The sequence below is a fragment of the Quercus suber genome, unplaced genomic scaffold (genome assembly GCF_002906115.3).
Source record: "Quercus suber isolate HL8 unplaced genomic scaffold, Cork oak 2.0 scaffold_292, whole genome shotgun sequence".
Taxonomy (NCBI): Eukaryota; Viridiplantae; Streptophyta; class Magnoliopsida; order Fagales; family Fagaceae; genus Quercus; species Quercus suber.
Genome location: NW_027069748.1, coordinates 763331 through 773850, shown reverse-complemented (window position 1 = coordinate 773850; position 10520 = coordinate 763331). Strand labels below are relative to the sequence as shown.

Below are 10520 nucleotides of genomic sequence, written 5' to 3'. Positions count from 1 at the left end.
TCCCAAATTAAGACAGATAAATAGCTTTTGCTTTGGGTTTTCATTTGTTCAGCTATTAAATTTCTATTGCCAACAATGCTTAGCTTCATTTAAAGTCACACATGACCAAGTATATATGTTGAAGAGCATTCCAAAGCAAAAACAAAACAAAAACTATAATCAATCTATTGTAAAAGCTTGTTAACAGAAATTTTATATCTGATCATGAGTTTCACTTATAATTTTCCTCCTCTTTTTTTGTTTTTGGATATGAATTTTTTCAAAGAGTTGTGAAAATGATAACCTGTGCATAATTGTAGAAATACGTGGACTGATGAGAGTATATATGATTGTACATAATTGTAAAAATGGTTTCATTAGAAGCAATAAAGTTATAAGATTTTGATATCATTATGTTTCTTTTAAAAAAAAGGGAAGAGAAGAGAAGCAATGGAAAGAAAAAGTTGGATTGCTAGATCTATATATCTGAACATAATATGAACCAAGATGAGAAATCACTCGCACTTATCATTACCCTTTTCATTATTATCTAACAATTATAATATGGTCTATCCCTATGGGTAAAACACCATAGTGTTCCACTAAGCAATTCAACATGCACTCTACTACTCAAAAGATGATGAGAAGAACAATAGCCTATGTAATATTACACGCAATACCGAAATAAATTGTAAAAGATTATCAAACTTCTGTATCAAGATTTTGCTTTACTGCTTTAACAATTTACCTTGAAAATATGAAAAAATGGTGAACCAAATTTAACATCACTACATTATAGTCATGATACAAAATCTTATGCAAAATTCAATAGACATTATAAGGAAAATTTTGATGCATTCAAGCAAATATATAACTGATCTAGACAGACAACACAATTAAATACGCTAAATTGACTCAAGTCAAAAAATAAAAATAACTAAAAACATAGGAATCAAAGATGTAAAAAGTACCCTTTCCAAGCTTTCCAATTTGTTTCATAGCAATATACACAACAAAATTATTAATAAAACATGAAAATTCAAATAAAGTTTAACCCTTTGCATGTTTAACTTAGCTCTATCTCTCTGTTACAACAGGAATGAAAGAAACTGGAAAAATATAACTATAAAAATTTAATGTTTCCTCAGTTTCTTTTATAGATAGTGTTTGAGGACACCATTTTCATTGATATAGATTTAATATCATGCTTTATGCTCATTGTAAAGTAGGTACTCAATACATATCTGATGAGCTAGGACGGAGGTAGTAGTCTCCAAATCCATCCACTTTCCAGCTAATAATTCCCTCTCAACTACACAGAATATCCCCTTCAGGCTATCTTGCAGGTTTGTTAGGATGTTCCCATTAATCCTTTTTTGATACGAAGTGCTTTTCAGCCACTGCATTACCAAGAACAGTTGTACATACATTACACCCCTTTGATTTTGAGGGTAACTCCTGAGTTTGCATCAGGTTGAAGTTGCAAACGAAGAAAAGAAGAAGTTCAATATTGTTTGCCCAAGGAAGAAGAAAAAAAGAAGCCTGAAACCGGGAAGACAATTCCAAATGATAGTTTAAGCAGTCTACATAATTCATTCATTGAAATAATCATAAATCAAATCCTAATTTATGGTCAAGTGCAGGTTTCTTCTCGGCATTCTCTGTTTTTTAAAAAGAGTTTTGAGAGAGGGCTTGTTTTTGTTCTTTTGAATCCAAGTAGTATAAATCTCAGTCACAACTCTAATGCAAGTCCGATTGACAACTATAATCAAACACATTCAAGGCAACTCATCAAATGACAAAACACCCAAATCTTCTTTTTAATTAGGACACATTGTTGCTTTCAACAGTATAAAGGTAAATTTTAATGAAGAGCCATGCTAAAAAAAAAATCACGAACTTATGCAAATTAGAAATTTTCAAAACTGTGGTGCTTATTGGCTTCTCTTCAAACTTGTTTTTGCCAAAAATTTTCAGTTGGGCTTCAACACTTTCTGATTAAAATCCACTCGTTCTTCAAAAATTTTGTCTAATGCAAATGTGCCCCTATCAAACCAAAGTATTTCAAAGATTTTAAGAACTAAAAACAGAACATTACAGGTAACGATTTCAGCAATCTGACTGTGTGTGAAGACTTTGATTTTTCTTTCTCTACTTTAAAAGATCTCAAATCTCTACATCATTATTCTAAAAGCCCCAAATTTTTCCTGTTTGATATTGAAACAGTATTTTACAGCAACTGAGGTTTTACCTTTCAACAGAAACTGCCATAGAACGGTTGCAGACAAAATATATATATATATATATATGTTAATATTAAGAATAAAGAAAAGAAAAACCAAATAGAATTCAGAGAATAAGAAGAAAGAAAGAAGAGAACAATAGCATTAACAAAAAAAAAAAAAAAAGAAATATACATAAAAAAAAGTAATATACAAATCTTAAAAATAAGAATTAGAACTATTTTTTTTCCTTAACTCTTTTAGCCTCTCTCATTTGGATGTGCGCCTTAAGAACTGTTTCTCTTTGTGATTATGGTTCCAGTGTTCTAAGTTTGGCGAGGGTAAAGCAATTCAACCAAAAAACTCAAACCTAAATCATATTCAATCTTATCTTCAGATTTGAAAAAGAAAAGGGGGGAAAAAAAACAATAACTTTACTGGTTATGGGCGTACGGCAAAAAAACCTAAAATAAATATCAATACAACAGTCAACTCTATACTTATTTAATCCCAAAAATTTCGTTAAGATTAGAAACAGAAGTACCCAAACTAAAATCAATAGTTTTAGTAATTTCTGTAATCTAAAAAACAAAAAAAAACAAAAACAAATATTTAAAATTGAGAAAGCAAACATTTTGATAGAGAATCCAAAAACCCATAACAAAAACGAATCAAATCTAAACTTTATACCCAAACCTACAAAATTGAGAAAAAAATGTATCGTTGTCAATGTCGGTTCCGGTGATCTGGTGGTCTAAATCTGGAAAGGGAATGGACGGTGGTGGGGAAATTGAACTCTGCCTCTTTCTCTGTTTCTTTCTCCGTGTTCCAGGCCTCATTGCCCCTCTCTCTCTATTTCTATCTTTGTGTGCATAGTATTTTAACAGGTTAATTGTTGAAATTGAATGATTTAATTCCAAAATAGACGAATTGAAAAAAATCTATAACCGAAAAAATTTAAAAAAGAATAGTCACGTATTAAAACCTGATTTCCTTAGCCCTAATTTTTTAATCCAAATCTAGAACCAAATTGAAAAAATTGAATGCATATAACAGATCTAATTTACTTATAAAAAAATCAGAGAAAGAATAGAACCCATCAGAGGCGTTGTTTGTGGGCAAAGAGGTGATCTCTTCTTTCTCCGTGTACCAGGATCGCCTCTCTCTTTTTCTGTTTGTTTCACCTTGTCTTCATCACCTCTCTCTTTTTCTGTTTCTTTCTCCGTGTCTTCATAGCCTCTCTCTTGATTTCATTGCCTCTCTCTCAATACCTTTGGGACGAACGTTTGATTGCACGATTCTTTGCTAGATTGCAAGCTTTTTTTCTTTTCTTTTTTCTCCTTCCCTTTCTTTGTATCGCAGTATCACTTGTTTTTTTTAGAGAGAGAAAACGTTAAGCAGTCCGATGAAAAGAAATCGGTAGGGTTTTTCTAATTGCAACGTTTTTTTTAACCGGTTATTTAATTTATCCTTTTTTTAATTGCAAGCATGGCAAAGTTTTGAAAGGCCATGCATTGTAACGTGCAGCTGTTTTACTTAAAAGTTGTATATGTGTCTAAATTTTAGATAAGTAGTTATCATATTTGTCAGCACCTCCTTAATTGTAGAAATCAACTTTCTCTCGGCTTTTGCTATTATATATAGTATGTATGATTATTAGGACTCAAAACAAAATATTTGCAATTAACCTGAGAACAAATTAAAAATACAGACTAGCAGATTATTAAACTGAACTTAGGAACAGCCAAAAATCACTTGGTGATTATTACAATACTTAATTAGAATTATTTGCAACCTTAGAACAAAAATGTCATAATCAAAACTGAAGTTTGAAGACATTAGCAAACTGAACTTAAGGAACTTATATATCTATCATAACTTAATAAGGGCCAATCAACAAAGTTATATATATTATATGATTACTATTATCATCATAGATCAACACCATTAATTAGAAATATTTGTAATTAACTTGAGAACAAATTCAAATATCAGATTCAAAAATGAAATTTGAATACATACTGGCAGATTAATAAACTGGACTTAGGAACAAGCAAAGTAAGTACCTAAAAAAAAAAATCCTTATTCCCATTTAGGGTCAAACCAGGTCTATGGTTAAGATCTGAAGGTCCAAATCTGAATGATATCTCCGACCTTGAGATCATTGTTGGTTGCGACTTTGTTCCAGGTTGAGCTCAACATGTAACACGTACACCATTCTTCCACTTCTTCAAAGAGATGGTGCATTCTTCAAGGCTTGGCTGTATCAGGAGCACTTCCATACCTTTGTAACGAACCCCATCTTCTTCCTTTTGTTGTAGAATTGGCTCAGAAACTCAACACTCATTTGTCCTTTTGGTAATGAAAGCCTAGCAAACTGATCCTTCATATTGGATGGGGACAGTTCCTTCTGGATCACAAGCTTTATATCATCAGAACCTTTCTTAGCCTTGATTATTATGTTCTCGAACTCAATAGGCATATATGGTGGTGGGTTTGGACCAGCTTGTTTAATCACTCTAGGATTCTTGGATTTGGATAGTGGGTTTCGTTTTGGAAGGCGTTTTTCTTATGGGTTTTGATCATGTTCTTGAATTGTGGAAGACTTGAAACCCATTTCAGAACCCAAAGTCTCCTCAGAGATCTTTACAGGCTTTTCATTCATGATCAGTGTTGATGATTCTCTCAAAGTCACCATTTGTTTCTCATAGATCTTTCTTTGTGATTTTTCCAAGAAGCAATATGAGCAGGCTATAACAATTCCTCAACAGTAAACCGACTTGAATCAATGGAAGTTGATGGTTCTTGTTTGATCTCTGATGGGCTTGAAATAATTATCTTTTCTTGATGGGTTTTGAGCTTCTTGAACTGGGTTTGTTGGTAGCTTCGCTTCATATTAGTCTTTCTTTCAGAACCGAGAGGCTCATGCGTGACCATGAAAGGCTTTTGTTTCGCCATTAATGCTGTTGATTCTCTCACAGACACAGACACCACCGGCTTTTTCTTCATGGATCTTTCTTTGCAATATTCCTGTTTAGCAAAACTAGCAACCTCTAACAAGCACGAAAACGAAATCGAACGTGGCTCGATGTACGGAAGACTCTTGAAATGCTCCATAATTACCAGGAGAGAGAGACAGACAGAGAGAAAATAAGAAGGGGTTTCTACTTTCATGGGCAAATGGTGTTTCTTAAGGCTCAAGGAACCATAATCTCAATATTTATAACATTGTTTCTGGGATTTGATTCTTCAACCCAACGGTTATTAAACTCTCACCGTCTTGTATTAGGAGTTTCTAAGGCGGTTGGGTTTTTAAGCTGCTAAGTTCTACTTTATTTATTGTGAAATTTGAACTATATATAGTATAGTTTTACAATTTCCCTTAAGAGTAAAGACCAGCGTGTATATATGTTTGGAAATTAATTTGCATGAAAAAGCAGTGCAGCAAAGAAGCACTATGCTGAGTGAGGGAGTGAGGGAGAGAAAACAAAAAAGTCTTTATTTAAAAATTTTAAAAAAAAAAAAATTCAACACAGACTCAAATGAGATGAATTGGGATTTTCTTTACAAAATCTTGAGTGTTGAATCACAAAGTTGATGTATTATATTAGATATTGGTTTTTTCAGTGTTCATGTTCAGATGTTCTGGTGTATTTTTCCCGGTAAATTATTGTATTAATTTCTAATTTTTAATATTCTTGTTTTCTTTTTAAAATTTATTGTAAAATCAACTTTAGTAAGTTGTTATTCTTAAATATATTACACACATAATTATCAACTGATCGACACAAACACACCACAAACTATAAGTATCAACTTTGATTTTAAATTAGCAATAGCTAATTAGTTGATAGATTTATAGTAAAAAATAATAATTATATTGTTATTACTCTGTATTTTCCTTAGTCTTGTATAGTTCCTAGAGAAGAAATATTGAAATTAAATATTCGTATAATTTTATCCAGGAAAAAAAAAGTTATTTTATAATTATATAAATAATAGTTGCAATTTTTTTTTTTTTTGAGAAATATGATAGTTACAAATTGGGATTTGACTAAAGATATCTTTTTTAAAAAAAATCTGATTACCAATTTCAATATGATTTTGAAAAAATAGTTCCTTTATTGTTTGATCTCCGAGGAGAGGGAAAGGAGCTCAAAAAGAACATAATTTATTGTAAAAGAACTTCATTGGATACAAAATGAAAGTAAATTTTTCTTGATAAGAAAATTTGCACATGATGCAAAAAATAGTGTATGGAGTACTCTACTTTGTTTGTACTACACTACTAGCTACTATAGTCACGTTTTTCTATCCTACAGCCACGTTTTGAAAACGTGGCTACAGGGCCCTTTTTTTTTTTGTAGAACATGCTACAATTTTATTTCAAAAGCTTTTATATAAAAGTTTCTATATAATCCACATGTCACGCTTATTCTATGATGTATGGTGTAATTAATACTTTGATTGTATGAATTTAATTTAAGGATTTGAAGAAAAATTACTTATATAAATATTACTTAATATAAATTTAAAAACACATGATGATTTGAACAACCTTTGCTCAATAAACAAAAGTCAAAAAACACATATTATATTATGAATTTAAAATAATATCTTACAGCTAATCATCTACTTATGAACAAAGCTTAAATCCATTCTTGTTACCGCCACTAATCTTTTTAATATGGTGAGAAAGCATAATTTTTTCATATTTGACAGGTTAAAATAGCAGTGTTTTCCAGATCCATGTATGCATTTTTAGGTAACAAGTAGCCATTGATTCAGACTACAATATATTCAAATTTTGGTGAAAAGAAACATGCCACAATGAACATATCACCCAAAAACATGCCACAATGCCACATGAATTCAAAAACCTGACAGTAGAGAAGACAACAAATAATAATGGCAACAAATATAAAAGCATCGCTACTTTATCAGCACATGAACTATTTACCTTATGGTGTACACCAGAAGGTGAATAGTTCATTTTGCAATTGGGTTTATTGCATTACATTTGAACACAATGTCAGATGGAATAATAACTTACATGAATAAATTTCACATACGAAGATCATCATAACTGAAAATGATCAGGAGCATTGAAGGTAATTAGGAAATTACATCTAAAAATTACACAACAGGGAAAGAGCAATAGCTATCTTCTGATGGAAACGCAAGGGAAGAAAACTTAGAAAAGACATCGTATTTTATTTATTTTTATCAAGAGGAAGAAAAGAACACTAATAACAACCTCTAACAAAGTACTTAAAGGTAGACCAACTTGGATTAGTGTATGCACCCTTGGAATTGTATGCATGGGCCACAAATTCAAATCTTCTTTTAAAAAAACAAAAAACGAATCTGGTTGGGTGGGGGGACAATACATGATACACGTATGCCTTGTATTGCACTTCAATATAATAAAGTTTCCTCCATTTTTATTAGTTCAAAAAAAAGTCAACAATGGCAACAGATAAAGGCATAGCTATACTTTATCAACACGACATAAGATAAATACTTCAATTTGCAATTGATTTATCGCATGACATTCAACAGAGTGTTAGGTGAAATCACAACTTTACATGGATAAATTACACATTGGAAGATCATTATAATCGAAAACAAGAGGAGGATTGAAGGTTATTAGGAAATTACATCTAAAAAAACACAGGAAAATACAACTATTATTATCAACTTGGTCTCTAAACAGTTACTCATTTTATTAATCTCTGTCACGATGATTAGAGACCAAATTTGTCAACTTTGAAATGTCTTGGACTTAGCTGATATTAATCCAAATTTCAAGAGTATTCTCTTTATTTTACTTGATAAAAAAAAAATTAAAAAGATGGGTTGGGGAATTAGGTGAAGCCATGTGAAATAAAACACTAATGGGAGGGTTTTAGGCTTTTGCAAAAATTGGCATGCAATAAAAATCTAAGAGAAAGGTTAACAAATATCCTAACGATATTGATTTAGTAATTATTTTTAGAAATACTAATGAGAAAATGATAAATTAATTAAATTTTTTATGGCTTTTTATATTTTCTATATATAAAAATGTAGAAAAATTTTAATAAATTTTTATATAAAAATGTATTAAAATTAACCTAAAGGTAGCTGTTAATGTGACCCAAATACTAATAAGGATTTTGGAGGAATTTGGTGGGGCAATGTGAAATCAAAAGCTGATCATGATGGAAGGGTTTTAGCGCTTTGGCCTTGAGTGGTGACAGAAGTCATAGAATAGTTATAGATAGATTTATATGACATCCGATAAAAATATATAGATTTATATTGTAATATTTCTTCTTATTTTTTCTGAATGTACTATTTCTTCAGTCTACATCCATGTCAAAGGGTTAACAGGACAAAAGAGTTATATATGTCGATGGGGACATGTGGCAGCCCAAAATGAAAATTTTTTTTCTTGATGGCCTATGGTAAGGGAATATACAACCTCAACTTTCTTATATATAGATACCCCTTTTTCCCACCCTCTTCTTCCCACCAGTTCAAACAGGAATAGACAACCTCCCTCTTATCTCATCATACAACTTCAAACAAGGAACATCATCCAATACCATGGTAACTTCTCACAATTTCAAGGGTGTGTATGAATGTACTATTTCTTCAGTCTACACTCTACATCCATGTCAAAGGGTTAACAGGACAAAAGAGTTATAAATGTCGATGGGGACATGCGGTAGCCCAAAATGAAATTTTTTTTTCTTGATGGCCTATGGTAAGGGAATATACAACCTCAACTTTCTTATGTATAGATACCCCCATCTTCCCACCTCTTCCCAGCATCACTTCAACAGCAATATACAACCTCCCTCTTATCTCCTCATACAACTTCAAACGAGGAACATCATCCAATAACATGGTAACTTGTCACGATTTAAGGGTGTGTACATTGATCCAAGTTGGTCTCCCTTTGAGTACTTGTTACAGGTTGCTCGTGTTGCTGATCAGAAATATCACAAAGAAACATCTTTGAGAAACAAACCGATGAGACAATTCAAGTCTCTCAACCACACCCAATTCAAGAAGCTGAAACACCACAAGAAAAGAACCCTTTCAAATTCACCATCCACATCCAAGAACCCCAGTGTGACTCAGCAAGCCGGTCCGGACCCACCACCAGATATGCCTAAGGAATAAGGAGTTCGAGAACATAGTCATGGCTAAGAATGGTTCTGATGTAAAGCTTGTGATCCAGAAGAAACTATCTAAAACTGATATGTTGGGTCGTTTTGCTCGGCTTTCAATACCAAAAGGACAAATGATAGCTGAGTTTCTGAGTGAAGATGAACAAATGAGTCTACAACAAAAGGAAGAAGATGGGGTTCGTTACAAAGGTATGAAAATCCAGTTAATACAGCCAAGCCTTGAAGAATGCAGCATCTCATTGAAGAAGTGGAAGCAAGGTAGCAACAACTCTTACATGTTATGCTCGCCTTGGAACGAAATCGCGAAAAATAAAGGACTTGAGGTCGGGGATATTTTACAACTTTGGTCCTTCAAAGTGGATCATAGTCCCTGCTTGATCCTTATTAAGCTATAATTGAATAAGAGTGATTTAATTTGGTGGTAATGGTTGCTATAGTTGCAGATGTTTCTGATTTAATAAGTCCTTGTAATAGTTGCAGATGTTTCTGATTTGAGTTTTAAGTCCTTGTTATAGTTGCAGAAGTTTCTGATTTAAGTTTAAGTCCTTGTAATTAATAGTTGCAGATGTTTCCGATTAAAGTCCTTGTAATATATAGTTTCAATGTGGCATAAATCGAATAAGTTTAGAGGGAAAAATGATTTTTTTTTTCCTCTACCTAGATAAATTATTTTAGGTGCTTTGGGATGTTCAATTGAATATTAAATTCTGTTTTTTTTTTTTTTTATAAATATATGTGAAAAAAAAAATACTATTATTAGGAATCATTTACAAATGATACTTTTATTTTATATATAAGAAACTTCAAAATTTTACTAAAAATACTAGTCATAATTGGCAAGAAGTACATTAAAGAAGTGTCGAAGAACAACTTTTATTTATACTGAAAGACCACTAACATATCTTGCATATATAGCATTGCTTATTCTACTAGTAGTATGGGAAAATGAGATAAAATTAAAGAGATCTATAGTAGGTCTCAGGTAAAAAAAGTAAGTGACCAAGCTTGGTTTCAAAATGCAATATAAAAACTAATTAAGCCATAAATATTTTAGATGTTTATAAATACTCTTTTCAGATACCTTGGCTTGTTATGGAATAAGAAGCGGTTCATTTATTTCCTTACACGTGACACCGTC

The 10520-nt window shown here is 31.8% G+C and overlaps 1 long non-coding RNA gene across 1 annotated transcript; it reads right to left on the bottom strand.

The window, feature by feature from the left end:
• Positions 1 to 399: 399 nt before the first annotated feature.
• LOC136071184 (uncharacterized) lies at positions 400 to 3599 on the bottom strand. The gene is made up of 2 exons (XR_010632497.1): positions 3298 to 3599; positions 400 to 1379 (listed from the first exon to the last, which is right to left on the bottom strand). It is a non-coding gene; the product is annotated as an uncharacterized LOC136071184 (long non-coding RNA).
• Between the last annotated feature and the right edge of the window lie 6921 nt (positions 3600 to 10520).